Source organism: Saccoglossus kowalevskii, chromosome 12 (assembly GCF_978046115.1).
Source record: "Saccoglossus kowalevskii chromosome 12, keSacKowa6.1, whole genome shotgun sequence".
Lineage (NCBI taxonomy): Eukaryota > Metazoa > Hemichordata > Enteropneusta > Harrimaniidae > Saccoglossus > Saccoglossus kowalevskii.
The window spans coordinates 17494312-17513305 of record NC_140652.1 but is presented as its reverse complement, the minus strand read 5'-3'; the positions used below and the strand labels follow the sequence as shown (position 1 = coordinate 17513305).

Sequence of the window (18994 nt, the reverse complement as noted above, 5' to 3'; positions counted from 1 at the left end):
GAGGGCCATACAGATCAGAGATGAGTGAGCTTTGTATGAATGGGAAAAATGAGTTCACTGATAGAATGCAGGGTTTTCAGGAGTCTGTCACGTGGTACATCGATCGGTTGACGACGTATATGACTGTGCGTGCCCGGTTTGAAAATTTCTTGTTAGTGAAGCTGTATGTATGATCTTTTTGTAGGTACCCCAGATGTGGTTATTAATTAATGAAACTTAGAGACGGGAACCCCACGCGTGACAATGCAGTCACAGTGGTATACTACTTGCAGCCTGATGATATATTTTTAACACATCGCGCAATTGATTCAAACTCAACATCACTAGATAAAATAATAACTTAGTACCGATTGTTTGATTGATTTATCAATTGACCAAAATAAATAAACAAATAAATAAACAAATTAATAAATAAATAAATAAATAAATAAATAAATAAATAAATAAATAAATAAATAAATAAATAAATAAATAAATAAATAAACAAACAAACAAACAAACAAACAAACAAACAAACAAACAAACAAACAAACAAACAAACAAACAAACAAACAAACAAACAAACAAACAAACAAACAAATAAATAAATAAATAAATAAATAAATAAATAAATAAATAAATAAATAAATAAATAAATAAATAAATAAATAAAATTAAGGCTTGAGGGCATACAGAAGAGACCCCCCCCCCCAAAAAAAAAAATTGTACATCTATCAAGGGCTTGGCAACAAATGCTCAGAAAAAAATCACTTTTGTTATGTAATATTTTGTATACATAAAGTAGAAAAGTCACTGGTAGCATAGTGCCACAGACTCAATGGGCAGGCCAATTCCACTGGCCGAGATCCATTCACTAACGAATGCGACTTTGGGGGAACCTTGGTTAAGGTCCGCAGGTGCTTGTGTTCGACCGGGCCTGGTTGACACCAGGATAGCGCATTACATATTGCCATTTGACAGAGAGATGCCCACACAGCCCTGTCATGTAGTCCCAAACATGAATATGACTTCTGTGGCAAAATGTACAAAAGTCTCCTCATTTGGAGATAATCTCCCAATTTGTTAACCCAATTTGTTCAGCTAGGTCATGTTCTACAACTAGAGACTTGTCAAAAACACAGTGTAATTGATACTAATACGGAGAGTATTTTCTAAGGTTAATCTGTCGCCATTTCAGAGAAAAGAGTCGCGACCAAATACTATTAGGAGAAAGACGATTATTTTTTTTTACTTCTACTTATTTGTAGTTGCTTGTGTTGATTGCCGTGTTATTTTTTATGAAAACAACACACAACACACATATTTGACACAACTACAACTGTATCAAGTAGAATTTATCACTGATTCCCTGGTGTTTGATAGAATATCGGTAATCGGTAATATCGTGATTTACTTAATAGACGTCAGTTGTATTAAAATAAAAAGGCCATTATGATATTCGGTTGATGGTGCGTTCATTAATTCTAGTTGCAGATTAAGTGGAAACAAAAGTTTACAACCGACACACAGCATTGTAAATTACGCAGTATTCTCTATGATTAACACCTTTGGACATTGAATTCACTGTTTTTCATTGGCTAACTATTTTGGACCCTTCTACATTCTTCACGGGGAGTCTGTTTTTATTTCAAAATGACGTTTTACAATGTGTGAGCAGAACGGAAACAAAGTCCGACAAGTTGTAGTTGTGCTTAAAATGGTGTGAATATTTGGAAATATAATCTCTAAATAAAGTACCATCTGGCAGCTAACTATTCAGCAATTTGGAAAAACAAAGAAAAAAATGGCAACATTTACCAAACTTCTACCAATCACTTTTTGTAACTACAAACTATATAGAATTGTGGGTATTCACGTACTTTGCGAGACACTGATATCGTGATCCCTGCAGAACACACAGTCTTCAAAACTCCCTTAGAACAACGGTTTCGCAGATCCCCAATAATTTTGTTTGGCCTCTGTACGCAAAAAAGAATTACATACTGAACAAAGATGTAGACTTTTTTTCGCCAGTCATGACGTATTTTAGAGCAATTGCAGCCTATTGCTCCAACACGATCGCACACGGTAACCTTTGTGACCGCGCGTAGGAAAACACCGACGGCTCGAGTTTTAATGCATTTTGCGTGACAAGGTGTTTAGTCAGGTGAATTGTATACAATCTCATTAATCAATATATGTTTTGCAGCATAAAGCTGCACACTTCAGCGACACAGCGGTAATTCTTAAAGTTCAATCGTTCATGCACCTGCAAGAAGGTGCATGTATGTGCTAATGGACAATAAATGCTGTTTTGTTTGTAGCGAACAATCATTATATGTATGTTTCAATGCGGCAGTAGGACGCAGTTACGTGGGAGATTAGCTCCATGCATGACATCATAGGACCACGCGCGGTGATTCCTTAGAACGAGTGCCTGTATTTTAAATAATTCAAACAACGTCATTACGACTACCAAATACGACGTGACATTATAAGAATGTGCAGTGAGCATCGCCATCCAAATAATAAGTTTCATATGTACGAAGTGTATTGACCTCCAAATTGTCACTCGTGTGCCAGTCAATCCCGTTCTATAAACACACGAACAGGTGTCGCCTGTGCGTGTGTAAAGCCATCGATGTCACTTTTTCGATTGATCCTTTTTAGTGTTCCGGTAAAGGACCTTCTGAAGCCATTCAGATGTGAAATTCTCCGTGTAGTACGTCTAAATCGTGATAGAATCCATAGACTTCAGGCTTCTATCTTGAATTGATCATTATCTTATTGGGGGTATTCAAATCCCGGTCCTTAAATAAACTTCAATAAACCTAATGTGCCGTACGATGACGTCATTTGTAAATAATTAAAATCCTAGTTTGTCTAGTTATATTATATCGGCGGCAGACTGTAATAGCCGATAAGGATTCGTGCAGACGACAGTAATTTCCGCCCATACAATGTTTTAAAGCATTATGCAGTCGCCAATTCTTTGCCAGCAATATTTAGAAAATACTACACCAATTGACTATTGACTATAGATATTGTATATCTATCGTATTTAGCCGTGCTTCTATTTGACTGTGTGTCTATCAAAGATTCCCTGCGCTTAAACACTGAAAATGAGTGGCGACTCGTGCGCGCTTAAACTGAAACGTATTGATTGTATTTGGCCGAGACCTGCAATTGATATACATGTATAGACTCGATGTATATGGGGAAGGGAGAGGGGTATATACCGAATTTATTGCGTTATAAGCCGTTTTTAGCCTGAGTCAAATGCCCTATATTACAACTAATCAGCGCCAACAGTGTGATTGCTCAGTTCTGGAGCAGGGAGAATTACTCAAACGCGTTCCAGTCCAATAATATTTGCTATCTATTTATAGAGTGTTCATGGATGAGGTTTGAAAATATACATACTTCAGCTTTTATGAGGATTTTTCAAATTTAAATTATTTGTAGCTTAAAATCCGTATAAGTTTTGACGTTGTTGTAACTTATTGTTACATTGGTTTGACATGCTCGGGGGTGAGTCCGCGTTCTCGCTCTTTGTGCTCGCCCTAGGGGTTTCGCTGATAGTTGACAAATCCCCGTGCCCCCGGTGACAGAAGAATGCATGCTGTCCTTACGAATGTTTCTAGTGAGAGCGGTATTCTGTTTGACTACTTCATCAAATTGTAGGCTCGTTCGTAGCTCGTGTCAACGGCCCAAACAATTGCCAACGCATCAGAATTTGTTGCAGTGCAATTCAAATTATTACCGGCCAAGTAGTGACATTATAGATGTATATATATATTTGAAAAAAAAAATATATTTGAAGTATTATATTGACACTTATGACAAAACTAGCTACGAACATTGATGTACAAAATGGTGGACATGATGACGTACTTCAACAAAAATATCGCATGGCACTGCAACCGCCAACTAGTCTATTTCACCACGATGCGGCGTGGAGACTGTAATATTCTCCGGTCTGCTTTTAAATACGTACATGTTGTTACACTGGTTTATTTATTGTCCCCGCCTTAATGATACGCTGTCCCCCAAGGGATGACGTCGTAAAAGATAAGAAGGAAGTTCGCTCGGAATAGAATGCGTCTGAGTCACCTTGTAGATATCATATACTAGAACAAGGGGGTCAAGTTCATTGAAACGAGCAATACTTTACTAATCGGCGACAGTAACCCGAGAAACGGTGTCATGGCAACCAGACTCGCAGGTGTCGCTTTCTTTCCGTCATTGCCCTCCAGGGAACATTCAGAATTACGCTGCAAGTCACAGTGTAACGCGTGTATAGCCGATAAAATATATGGATCTACTGTACATATGACTCAATGTAACATAAACATATAATAGTGGCACACAAATAGCTGCAGAGTAAAACGTTGATCACACTAAAAAATTCATTTAATTTTTATGTATTCATATCATTACTATACCATCATAACACTCAACCCGTATGTTTGTTCAGTTCCATACGCTATTTTTGCTCAAAATTACATAGATTAAATTATAATAATTGCAGTGCAGTACATAAGCCAGTTTTGCTGTAGGGTCGTTTTGTTTCGATAGAAGCTTACTTTTGGTTAACAAAAAAGCCCCCGCCCCTTTTAGAGTATAAACATTAGCTTTTACGATTTGTGATGATACTTTGATAAGTCGACACCAGAGGGCGATGTTTCTCATGTCTGTCAGTAAACGAGGCATTTTAATTTGCTGTTACACTGTAGTGATATTAAACGAGGTAACAGATGCGAGAACGGATGAATAAATTATATAGATTATATATTTTGTTTCATCATGGAAAACATCTGCTTAGCAGTAGGGGTTCGAGTAACTTTCAGGAAATGGCCAGCTACCAAAGTGTTCATCGTGACAAACACATACCAGTTTTATCGATTTCACAAATCTATGGATCTACTGTGCATATGAACAATCAGATATTATGTAATTATTTGTTAATTTAGTTATTCATGTTATATATATATGCAGTCTGATTTCAACCAATTAGGTGGTTATTTACCCGGATGATGTGTCATACGCTTATCCGTTGTTTATTTAATTACTCGAATCGAATCTAAATTTGTTAATTTGTAATTATCCTCCTCAATCATTATCATCATAACATATGTCATTAACGGGAATCGTGTCCTATTGTTACCGGCAATAATACAACACGAAGTGTGATTTTGCAACCCAAGACTGTTAGAATACAATAATGAGCCACCAAAAACAAATACGTAAGCAATTATTATTCGTAACCAGGAATCGTAATCCATAGTCAGCGGCATGTTACACGACCGGTTTTGTTTAGCAATGACACAACACAAAAGTTTTTGTTTTTTTTCCGATAAGGACAATCAATCAAGGCGTTTCCTCTTGGATATTGACTCGAACAATACTGTTGCACGAAGTGACAAATAACTTTGTCTTCAATTTAAACACATGATTCTTAAATGATGTTAAAATAGAAAATAAATCAGTTACAACTTTACGAATTTGTTATAATCATTGCGGATTGATTACAGATGCAATATGGATGAGTTTATTAAGATAATATTGTTATTTAATACCACAAGTTAAAAATGTTGCCTTTACACAAAAGAGAACTCGATGAAAAGCTCCACTAATACGCATGTGTATTTATGTTATTGTACGTAATAAAGGAACACAGGAAGGAATTCATCGAACGTTTTTAATTCAGAATAAATTAAAAACCAATGTAATGATCAACATACAGTGCCAAATAATAGTAATATTTGGAATGAATGTTGTAGTCCGTATAACAACTTTTTTAGTATCCTGATATGCACACGCGCTTGTCAGCGTGCAGATGTGTTTGTGCACGTGGTTTTTAACGCGTGCGCTCGTGCAATATGATTATCGGCGTGCATGCGTGTTACGCTGGGGAAAATAATTGGCCACTTCATCACGACACTTAATACCACCACGAAATACGTTTAAGACAATGCAACTTTCATTACTTTATTGGTTACAGTAATCATACGTATTATAACATGGACGTAACCGTATTTATTCAGTCTTATTGATGTATTTTACATATAATTATCATACCCGACTGTCTGTGATGTGTAGTGGAAACAAACTAACGAGCGCTCGGGGCGTTTTGATAAGTCTGTCGCAGATGTGTTTTCCATTGATACCCCATGCAGGTATGCTAATTGACTTGATTTCCTGCTGTTCGCAAATAATAATTTGTACTCGATTGATACATATACTGTACCAAAAAACTCTCAAAAATAATTAATTTGAAGCGACAATGCACCTGGTAAATTGCAGTGCCTGTCGGTATAATTTAGTGCAGATTTCGTCGATCTGTCATCATCGATATTTTTAATACTTTGCCTCCGCTGTAACTCACGTTGTCGGCCTGTGTTCCTTGGCCTTTTATTACTAACCTGTAAATTTAACATAGTCGTATGCATTACTTTACCGACCTGGAAATTAACATTGTCAATATGCGAACGTTTCGCTGCATAATATTTGCTGATTAATTCTACGAATGCATCTCCGTTTCGTGGTCGCTTATTTACAAGCTGTGTCGCGTGACGTCACGTATAATGGGTCCAACAGGTGACCAATTACTGTTTAACGACTGGTGGCCGTTACTATACACAGCAGTGTGAACGAACCCAAACCGGTTGATCATAGCATCAACGCGTGTGTGTGTCCCGGTGTGTGTGTGTGTGTTTATTCAAGTGATTAAGTGGATGTCAAATATAAAAACATTTAAAAAAAAATATTATATATGTTATTACATGTTTTTTTTTTAAATAGAGTACGATATTTGCAGCATTCACACAACATAGTATTATTTACACATTCGCAAATTCAAGGCAGCTGGGTCGCGTAATTATCACCGTTCAATCGCACTGAACGTGATAAGACCAACTACCGTCCTTGCCCGCATCTTGCAGTTAATTTCGTTGCAAAATGATTTCTTAAAAGAAATATTGCAATAAAACATAGGATTACCCGGGTGATTTTGTCTATCCATGGAGGTATCCATGGTCTATCCGATCACAACCGTGATGCGCTGAAATAGGGGGTTAAAATATGCGGTGCGAGCACAAGTGGTTGACGTAAATGCGATAAATGCCAGTGTGACAGGTTGGCTGAAAGCCATACTGCACGTTATTTTCACGCAGACATTGTCAGTTCGTTAGGCATGTCTAAGTTGACTTGTCAGCGTAGTACGATTTCTACTTACGTTCCGGTCTTTCGAAGAGCATGCGCACTGGGCTTTAACGTTTATCTAACAAATACTTCTATATTTATCCTAAAATAAATTACACTTTATAGCGTTAATTAAACAAAACTTACTTAAACGTGCTAAAAACAGTTAATGATTTTCAAAATCACTGTTTAATAGGACGGATCCGGAGTTATGATTACTATTCTCAAAAGTCAGGGTTAAATGAATATTTAGCAGTGGTTATTGAATACAAAGTGCGGGAAATGAAATAATTGGAAATAATTACATTCTCAAATTGATTTCTAATAACATTTTAAAATTAATTAGTGTATCGGGCGATAGTTGAAAGTCACGACCATCTCCCATGATTGCAAGTATTATAGTGAGCGTTGCAACTGAACCACTTCCATGTCTGCCAATGGAACTACGTCACAGTGACAGAACTGTGTGACTATCCTCCTATTATAATGGCAGTATGGCAGTGTGATGCGCTGTACAGGCGTCAATCGGGCACCGTCGACACGTAGGGAGTCTACTGTTGCATACTAGGTTTACTTAGGACGAAAAGCGCTGAAAGCTTCGAAGTTTACCTGACTTTCCGCATGCTCGTAACACGGTGCAAGCGCTTGTGAATACGAATCGCCATCTTCGCTGAGTGGCCATTAAGGTTCAATGTATGGCTGACGTCACAAAACGTCACAAACGGCATATACAGTGTAATATGCATACATAAATTAACCTCCAGCCCGCTAGCGACGACTCGATACACTGACGTCACGTAATACCGTCGTTATAGTTAAATAAGAACAACGTCATTCACAGTAGCAACTGTGTATTGCTATTTTAATTTAGGTGTTGGTTTTCCAAAGTATGATTAACCTCTCTTAAACCAGAATAAGCGAAAGATGGCTGCCCTTTAAAACACCCGTGACGCTGTACGAACGATCTCTTTTCAGGCGTTATGTAAGCGCTTTGCCGCGAGAGGGCGCGACAAGGTGGAAAGGGTGACCACTATCAAGGTACCACGTTATTATATCAGTCCGTTCAATTCAGAAAATTATCATTTGGTTCATGCTATTTCGTGAGCGCTATGACCATCGCTATGAATGGCGCCCTCTAGCTGGGGAGTGCTTGTGAACGTCAAAATGACGTATTCTCGGGCCGACATCCGGGCATTTCCACCACCTGGCAACCTTCTCGGTGAAGAAATCTGTTCTTTGGGATAGTTGTTGAGACTACCCTGAATATGGTAACTATATTATCTCTACATGTGTAACATAACATGTATACGGTAAATTTGGTTGCTCAAGCGTATTTCAAAGTTGAGTTTGTGTTGTTTTCTCGGCTTTTGCCTTTTTCATCGGCTCTTGATGTGGCATTCCACACCAGCTCAGACAGAGCCGATAGAAATACATGGTTCTGTTACATAGTTCCGCTCTCGAGAATATGGGTGAAAGGAAATGTCGTTCAAATCGAACACTGTGGCTGTGCAGTCGCTCGCTATCTAGAATGTAGTAAAATCTCTCAAACATAATCTTTTTGTTTATAGACGACTACAGAATAAAACGACATCATCGACGGGCCTTCGTGTCATCCTCTTACGTCACTGAAGCGATTCGTCTCTAGAGGGCACAATACGGTGTAAAATATATTGTAAAACTACTTAAATGTCAGTATATGATGACCCACAAGCTGCCAATATTTTGATAACAAAGGAGTATTCATTTTTGCTAGAATAACACACACGGCACCAGCTAATCGACTGGTGTCTGTTGTTCTGTTGAGTTGACGCCATAATTACCCTAAAGAACACCACCATAAACATATTCGATGGCTGTTTTTTTTTTTTTTTCAAAAACAGATACGTCATGAAGTTAATGTGGTCATCGGTCGTCAGTGACACCCGCCAACGCATGCTAGCGGATGTTAGAAGCAGTTGAAACAAAAGTTAATGGTTACGTCACCAGTTATATTTTTCTACAATGGTAGTAGTAATAGAATGCTTTATGAAAAATGGCCGCCGAGATACCGAGAGAGCGAGATAGCCACGAGACTTGTTTTTTTTTTTTGCTGGCCAAATAGAGTTTTCTTTTTTTTCTGTCATTGCGTTCATTTTCCCCTGACCTATATAACCATCTAACCATGAAATAACGAGTGTGAAGATAAACGAAAGGTATAATACAATATCGCGTGGATCTCTCTTTCGCTCTCTCTTTCAACGGGGTACGATCAACACGTCTTTTTAGACGTATATAGTAGTATAGTATATTTATTCCATGTAATATATTTTGATCATCATTTTTAACAACCTTTACGCCAATGGCGACGAGACGCTCTCAAAAATACTTAGCAGTGTTAACAAAAAAGGGTGTCCTAAATATTCTCCACGTTGTTCTCAGCACCATATTGCCAGACAGTTTGGTTAAAATTAATCGACAAAAAATATGCATATCTTTAAAACCATAATTTAATTCACCCCAGTGAAATATTATGTATTCTATAAGTGTAAAATGTACCATAGATTACGTCATTTATACCACCTGGCAATACTTGATCAACTGAAAGTGATTTCGGGGTATTCAACATTCGTTTGAAAACAATATTCTGCATAAACTACTTAATAGTACAATTGGAATTATTCAAATCAATCCCCTGTACATAAAGAGGTGTGGTTATTGTCACATCCGTTCGAATTGCAGATTTGTATTTTTATTGCAGTGATTATTAATATTTAAATTAATATTTCTATTTGTACAGTTCTGTATTCTCTCTCAACAATATCTGGTTTATTTTACTGCACAGTCAGTCACTCTTCGCTATTAAGTTTGAATGAATACGATGTTCTCTCTGATTGGTGTTTTTGTTGTCCAGTATTCAGTATTCAGATCGTCTCGCACGTAGCTGTCAATCATGGATTTAGGTAAGTTGCAAATAGCTGTCGAGAACTTACTGATAGCGAGATCTCACTGATAGCGAGATCTCATTGATAGCGAGATAGTCAGGGGACGTCTTTTCGCCTCTCAAATAGTGGCATAACGCCCAATGTTCCACCGACCTATGTATTTATGATACTGTCACATCGCTCGTATGGACACCCATCATAGGCATTGTTGTCAGAATTTCCACGGGAGACGCCTGTATTGAAACAATATCAAGCGTATCTTCACATTGCTATCAACAAGCGTGGTTTCTAAAACATATCCGTATCGCTTTTAGCAAGTATGTGGTATATGGGCATCTGACAGTGTATGGCACCACGTGTAATAATACAATTCGTAAAACATTATCACCTGCGACAAATCAACCTGTAGAGCATTTCGCCACGATGTGGAGGAGCTAAAATCACTATTGTATTTTTATTCAATGTATTTTCTGGAAACCTATGCGGGTGTATTGAATCACTGTCCTATCATAAGATGTGTTATGAGCCATGTGATGTATCAATTTGGATCACGTTATTTACCTTATAAAAGACATGTTACTTCATACTGGGGACTGACTCAGACACACACACAAATATGCCTGATTTCACTTGTTTGCTCTCTGGTCTTGGCGGCCAACGCCCATAGATAACCATTTTACTCAATACACTCTATACTTCGTTTTTCCGATGTCACAATCCGAATAAAGATCCTGAGTTCACACAACACTACGTCACAGTCTACATCCTTCCCTGACAATACTGTGAACGCAATTACGAGATTGAATAGAACAATATTTGATGGGTTAACCAAGTCTCGTGGCTCTCTCGCCGTCAATGAGATCTAGGTGTTCAGTCGCGTCCACATTAATATTGATTGAATTTGCGGTTGCGGCATTCTGATTGGTTCGTCAAGTTCTCAAACTGTGTTCTAATTAAACCGTTTCGTTTGTTATCACTTTCTCAAATGTGAAGTCTAAGCAGGCAAACTGTATATGACGTTATTGTTTTCAAATTACGCCACTCAGTCCTCTGAATCTAGAGCTGCAATTCCGGACAAGAGTAATTATTTGTTACTGGCGTCCTGCTTACCGTTCGCAAGGAACGATGAGAACCAGCGAAATTTGTGAATGACGTCAATTAACCCATTACGCCACAACAGCGCTTACTCGCTTGAGGGCGCAACTATATTTCAACTTAGAATTGATATTTGCCGAAGGAATAAATCTGTGAAAATAAAATCCCGTGAAAATACTTTCAGCAAAAATTAATTCGCGCCACAATATATTATACTGTAAACATGTTCATTTATATTCCCAGAAAATAGTACAGTTTTTAATTTTCACGGAACAATCTTTCAGCTGCGTGACCATAAACAAGTATTAAAATGTTCGTTTCTGTTAAAAATGAGAACGGAATTTATTTACATAGTTGAGACAGCGTTTATATAAATGCATAAAATCGTTTCCTTCGTCAAAATCATAGTATGCATCATGACAACAGTTTTTATACGGATCCGCCATTTTGTAAAAATCCAACGTTCGCTCAAACAACCACATTTATACACAAACATTGTCTATCTGTCTTTCTTTCATGTCTATTCTCCGCTTATGACAAAATAGATGTATACACCGATCGGGTGGGACATTGTCATCGAATCCCGATGCACCTCCTTGTTGGATTACCTTTGATGTGCCTGTCTGTCGAAATCATAGTGACGGCACATTTGGTTTTTAAATGCGTAAGCGAGATACAGGCTAAAGTGAATAAAGTTGTTACTCGGTATTCTCGGTGTGAGCGGCAATTAATTTACCGTGACGATTGCGATTGTTATGGTGTGGTAGCACAACATTTTACTAGTGGGGTTTAAAATACGGCAATTATCCATTTTGTATGAAGACCTCAGTATTGAATTAAAATAAAACAACGCATGACCGCCTGTCGCATTTTTTATAGTTTGTTTTATTCCAAAGCGTACATACCATTCTCACAAAATCTAATGGTGCGTCGGTAAAATCGGTTTCCCATAGTAACCTGCATGACAATTCAATTGCGACATAAGATACAGTTATTCATGATTTTAGACACCAGCAGCAGCTACCAATGTCTACAAAGGGACACCATCTGTGTACATGCCACACACATGTGCCATCGCTGTCTGTTTGCGCAGTATTCAGTGTTCGGGTGATACGCCCTATAAATGTCGACTTATTAAAAAAATATTATTAATTAGCAACATATACTTTGTTAATGGCGTAGTCGAACCACTCTACGGGTATCATGATTCCTGGTCTACTTACATTGCCCAAAGTCAAGAGGTTCATTGATATCTAGTATTTTGTTTTCTATTTTTGCAGTATTGTTAATTTTTGTTTAACTTAAATGTATTTACTCTCATTTAAACATGGTAGTCCCCATCAGCTGCAAGCTGTTCCACAGGGACCCTAAAATAAGAAACTGGAAATTATAATTTCCAAGTAGAACATTGTACGTCTCAAAAAACAGTAAAATTATTCACTGGGTTTTAGTTTTACTTATTTCGCTGACTGGAAAATGCACTAAATTAAAACCCAGTGAATATGTAAAATTGAGCATAGAACACATTATTAAATGATAAAACTGTGAATATTCCTGAAATGCTGAATCAGCGAAATTTAAACCCAGTGAAAATTTGTCATTTTACAGTATTTTATTAATTGTCTCTGTCAGTAAAGAGCATTTTTGTTCTGGTTCAAAAGACAAATATCACATAATATTATTATCGACTTTAATATTAGCGTGTTTTTCTAGCCTTTTAAAAATCATCAAGCTGACAGCTCACGCGGCTACGTGACATCATTTGTATAACCCATGTCCCATTACACGGCACGTGACGCTAACTGACTTTTTGGTGATATCTTTTCGTCCCATTATGGCAACTCCGGCTTGAGGATTAAAACGATGTTGATCTAAGCGAACATCTCGACCATTAGTGTCAGTTCTGAAAGCGCGCGGGTGCTCAGCTTTTGACACCACTATTCGTTTACGCTTCGTTGAACTAATAGTGCACGGAACGGCATCTGCCACATCGTATTTAAACCCAGTGCTAGCATTTATTAGGGAAATGGACCATCTACGTTCATCTAGTCGTTATCGACCATCCACCACCTTTATTCTGTCGTGCACATGTGCTGTCCCAGTCTCCGATATATGGTTGCAATGTCGGCCATGTGTCACTGAAGCCACTTGCGTATTGCCTCCATATATTGTCATTTATCGTTGTATTGCTGTCAGCGCAATGCTCCAATCACTTGCTGTACTTCCGCAATTCTGACCTGGGCGGAGGAGCATTCTGGGCGCGTATTGCAGCCGAGATATTCGCAATCCAAATCGCGACGCGTGCTAAAGCAACCTGTCACGATATATCCCTATTGCCCTTAGCGTATGTTCGTGTCAATTCCGACTGTGTGATGCTCCAATATGCTAACCACTTCGTACAATACCCTCTAATTCTAGCAGTGTATCACTCACCACTTTTTAAATATATATAATATATACCAAGCAGATACCCAATATACCTCATAATGTGTAGTACAACATCAACCGCAAATAATATTAATATGAATTTTAAAATAAATTGGGTCATCTATTTTAGAAGCGTTCAATACTGCGACCGACAATGACAATGTACATATAACATACAGACATATGGCAGACATTACAACCCGCTGAAACGTACATACACACCGAACATTGACCCTAAGTGACACGTGTACTCACTGCGAAAGATGATCTTCAGATGATGGTCTCCATGGTAACATATCATCCAACCGAGGCAGTGATATTATTAACGTCGCTGTACCTAAGCCAGTGTGACGGAGAAGCGAGGACGATGATGTGGAGTACACCGTTGCTATCGCGTTGCCAATGTATCATACGTAGTCGATTTCAACCTGCAGTGTGTTGTTATTCAGTGCCCTGGTCCACCGCGCCCTTTTTAACGGCAGGTTTTAATAATTGCATCATTTACCCGTAGGGGGCGCTACATAGGATAGACGGTCCTGCATTTCTTTCGTGTGCCATGTTCTTATACTCGTTGCCGTTCTCTATTCCAATTCTTTATCACCCTATGTTTCAATAATTGGACAATATTGCTCATATAACGTAAGCAGAGGGTACCATTGAAACAAATACATCCTTTTTCCGTACATCTATCTGGAGGCTGAAGCGAAACACCATAAAAACGACTTGTTCAACCGACCTCGCCGCTTGGGGGCCAAACATATTCACAACATTTTGCCGCTATGTAGAGGGACTGTAATTTTACAGTAAACTCTTCTATCTCTTCACTAGAAACTCATTCAATTTAATCTGCTTGGGTTAAACTTCGAGATCGGCTGGTCATCGGCAAATGTGTTGTGAAATTATCAGCCATAGCACAAATAACTTTTCTGACTGATAATATGCGAACAAATTATCTTTTTTTAAAAAAAAAAAATAATAATGTTGTGCTCTTAACGTATATAAGAATTGAAGCACAGTAGTCTAAACACCACATTACGTTCAATGACAACGCGTGCAAAAATACAAAATCCGAGCTCGTTGCATTGAGTGCCATTAAAACATATGCTATATTTTTACAATGTGGTCATATTTCATACTGGTTTTCATGCAACCCTATATAAAAAAGTCTCACCATATCTCAAATGTTTTGTGTTCTCACACTCAATATTTGTTAATGTAAAAATGATTGGATTGTGTGCATTCACCCATTGTGTCGATTTCACTTAATAGCTTTCCCGTCGAATAAATATTGCTGAAAAACATTATTGATGACAACAAATTGATTCAGCCATTCTTTGGCGTTATGATGGCCTTCTAAATACAATTTTAAAAGCCGATATTTAACAAAATTAACAATATACAAAACCTAAAATAGAGATGCACAAGTGTTCTTATTTGCTAATGTTTTAATATCAAATCCTATAACAATTTTCCACAATCATGTTTCGCATTTTCCAGACACTAGATGACCCGCAAATAATATTTCGCAGTGAGGACAAAAACCCTGAAAAGATGATGACCAATATCCAAAAAAAAAGGTAAATAATTGTATTCGAATTAATATTTTGAACGAGGAAAAACAGATTGCGTTAAAATTGTAACGGCAAGTCGATATTTTATACCGAACACATTTCATCAAAGGTGCGACAATGATGTGTGTAGAGCGCCCGCTATTGTCTTTTCTTCAAAACATGTTTCCGTGCTTGTACAATTAGTTCCCATCATTATGTTTGTGTTTATAAATTTTTCTTGGAGGTTAGACTCTACTGTTGTTAAGTTTGCGGCATCTTTTTATATTAGCGGAATAATAAGAGGCAGTTCTTCTGTTTAACCGGCGCCAAGATAAGATCGCCGGCGAAGTCCATTTGCTAAAGGGTAGCCCGAGTAAAACCTGAGAAGATCTGGCAACAATGGCAATTTAGTATCAACACATCGTGTTCAGAGGAATTATTTACGCCATGGTGAAAGTTTACTTTTTAATGCTGTGTAAGACGAGAAGAGTCTGTTTTGTGATTTTTCAGAGATGATGTAATGCCACGGATTTTATCAGTATATTTACGAAACCATAAACACATGAGTTGCGCCCTCCGCGGAGCTCCAAACCCAACTGTTAGTCGGCGAGGGCCTACTCACGCCTACATGTCGGACTAATAAACACACTGATGGCGACAAAAATAAACATATCATTAATTAAAATGAAACTGTTCCCAAGTGACGGAAATCAAGTATGCAAATGTACTGGTAGCTTCCAGAGGGCACCCTTTATAACCTTGTGTTATACCCGTAGCTGTACATTGTAGATGGAATTTAGATTCTTTGAAAGGGCGCCCCCATCTAGCAGTTATTTTTGCTATTCGGGGTTTTCCATGTATATCGCAAGTATGGACTTGTATTTCAATTATACAGAATACTACATAGAACATTCCACCACACTTTACCGCCCCATGATAATAACCAGTAGTCACAGTGTAAGACAGAAAGACTGTTGTGTATTTATCAGCGTCGTAATTAATTGCAAAATAGATCCAAACACGTGTTCTCAGAAGTATATGCTGCATGTATTGGCGGTGTGGTGTTCTGCGTATACAGATGTTATTTTCACGAGCATTGTATGGCTTTTATAAGTTTTTATTTCGTTTCTAATGAATGGAAGGCAATAATATGAACGGGGAAACGGGAGCTGCAATAACAAGATATCGACATGTGCGATAATCTTTGATTGGTGTCTGTACGAATATGTTTAGTTAAAAAAAAACATAAAAATAGCATCAGCAACGATATCAGAAACGAGAAATTAAATACAAAAGAAAAACAAACAAAAACATAATATAATGGATTGTATATATCAAAATAATAATATTATAAATCTGATTTATTTATAACGATCTTGTCGGTGTATAACATTTTTACAATTCTGTTTTTCTTTTTCAACGTAGAGTGGGTTTACTAATAACCTGATGACCAAATTGTGCGACCCGTATGTCCTTTATGAATAGTTTACATGTTTGCTTAAAGCGGGAGGGTAGTCACCTGCGTACGCGCGGGAATCGAGTTTCAAGCGACGATAACAACACACCCTGAAAATGCAAAGGCTCATGCATAGATGCTTGTTTGTAAACAGTGACACACCATGGCAATCTGACGCATGCGCAGGTGACGACCCCCCCGCTTTAACCAATAGTTGATATTGATACTAATTGCGTTGTCAAATTCCTTGGCTAGTTGTGTGGCTTAAATTATTCATTGTTCTATTCAATTTGCACTAGATTAGGAAAACATGTTTCAAGAGTGTTTCAATGCTGACAACACATTACTTATTGACTGGGTTTTATATTCGATATTTTCGTTAAAATGTGAAAACCTGCAATTTAAATGAAATCAATGTTTTTATATGCAATTTTAGTGAAACGTATTGATGAACTGGGAGATCGGTGTATTTAATGAACCCAGTAAGATTGATACAATCTCAACATAGAGGGCGACCGACATTATGCATGGTTAGAGGTAACATATTCTGAGATTTGTTTACTTAGCCATGATATATGTGACTGAAAACGCAATTAGACTTATACCTTGCTGAAGCCAAATTATATTGAAGTTACCCCATTCTACTTCTTAGAAAACAGAAACGGATCCTATCTCAAAAAGACACCACAAGCAACGCATTTATAAATGAAGATACGTCTTATACGAAACTAGGCAAAGAAGTGACCTTAATATAATATACTTTGGGGCGAAACTGATTACGGAAACCAATTTTCAAGATTGAGTTCCCAAGTGTCCTCCAGGATACACACAAAGTGCACATGCAATTGTTCCAGCCAAATTTACGTGTTTTTTTTTGTATTGTTTTTTCCACTATAACATATTTGACAAAATAATACGAAGCTGTATGATATTAAATACAATTCTAAAGTTGACTGTATGATTCGATCCTGCATTGGAATACTCCAGATAGAAACTCGTAGTGTACTTCCTGTGTATATGTTTATAATTGTCGAAATCTAAGTCTCTCAAATAAACTCAAATGCTGCACTATTCAGGATTCATATCACAATTATTATATGAACAAATTATCTCAATATAGACCCCAGTGTAAAATGTAATGAAATTCCAAATTCGCGTATCTCGAAATTAAAAATTGCCCGGTAACTCCATTTGTTTTTAATTTTCGATATTCCGATGGCATTCACCTCTGTCATTAACAGTATGCCGAACAAGACATTTACACGGTTGAATTCATTTCATTGTGATACGAGTCTCATTATATAATGTCAAAGTAGTAAATTTTACACTAAGCATGACGTGATTACGAGTATTTGTATGACCAGGTGTGAGACACATTGTTGGTGTATTCAAATTAAAGCAATAAGTTTCAATAACCAATAGCCCTTATCTTGATAATCGATACAAATACATTCTTAGTTACTCAGTGAAAAAAAGATGGCATTAGTGACCGGAGCGTGACCACGCAAACCGTCATCTGCCTTATGATGCTACTTTCCGTTAAAATATCGTTTCGAATTGTGTACTTATATAAGAATATACACAGACGTAACCCATGTCGAGTGAGGTAATTATCCGTGTCGGATTCCACTAGGCAGATTAAGCGTCTATAATGAAATGTCTGATTTCATTTGCTCTGTATTGAGATGTAAATGGGTCTTAGATTTTATTTGAGTTCAAATTAACACACTGAATGTATATTTCACTGTACAGCGGATGGTACTATAAAACAAATGGAGTAAACCAGATTTAATTAACCTGATCAGCAACACTGCGTCTGATTGTTATCATGGGGTTACGGTTTTCATGAGAAAACAAGTTATAAAGTTCAGTAAACGATTGCGTTTCCAGACGAACTTCAATATTGTATCGGGCAGTCTTATACAGTGATAATAATTAAATGAGCAGACTCATTGAATTGCGCAAATTAAATTAAAAAAAAAGATTCTCTTCGATGGAATGAAATATATGTATGTAGATATACCCATGGGTTAATTGTGCCGGAATGTGAAAACAACTTATGTCCTTGCAGAAATGCAACAAACGTTCACCTCTGACGATATTACACAACTAATATAAAAGACTTTCTAAAAGTCTTAAGCAAGTTGGTAAGTAATCACACTCATGAAAATAGTACTAAACTTTCAATTATACAGAATACTGCATAGAACAGTATGAGAATATATTGTGTGAGTTGTTGCAAATATATCCACTGTGGCTATCCCGTTGTTCTAATATATGTATATTTTCTGTAAAATGGCTTAATACTTTTCATTTTTCATTTTCATACTCTCTGCTGTAAGGTGCTTTTTTAACCATTTACG

At 37.3% G+C, this 18994-nt stretch overlaps 1 protein-coding gene across 1 annotated transcript in view; it reads right to left on the bottom strand.

The window, feature by feature from the left end:
* Nucleotides 1-14071, bottom strand: part of LOC100376714 (synaptotagmin-6-like) — an 83288-nt gene extending 69217 nt beyond the window's left edge. The window contains exon 1 of the mRNA XM_085506459.1: nucleotides 13881-14071. The gene's annotated coding sequence lies outside the window, so the exon portion shown is untranslated. The remainder of the gene's footprint in view (nucleotides 1-13880) is intronic.
* Between the last annotated feature and the right edge of the window lie 4923 nt (nucleotides 14072-18994).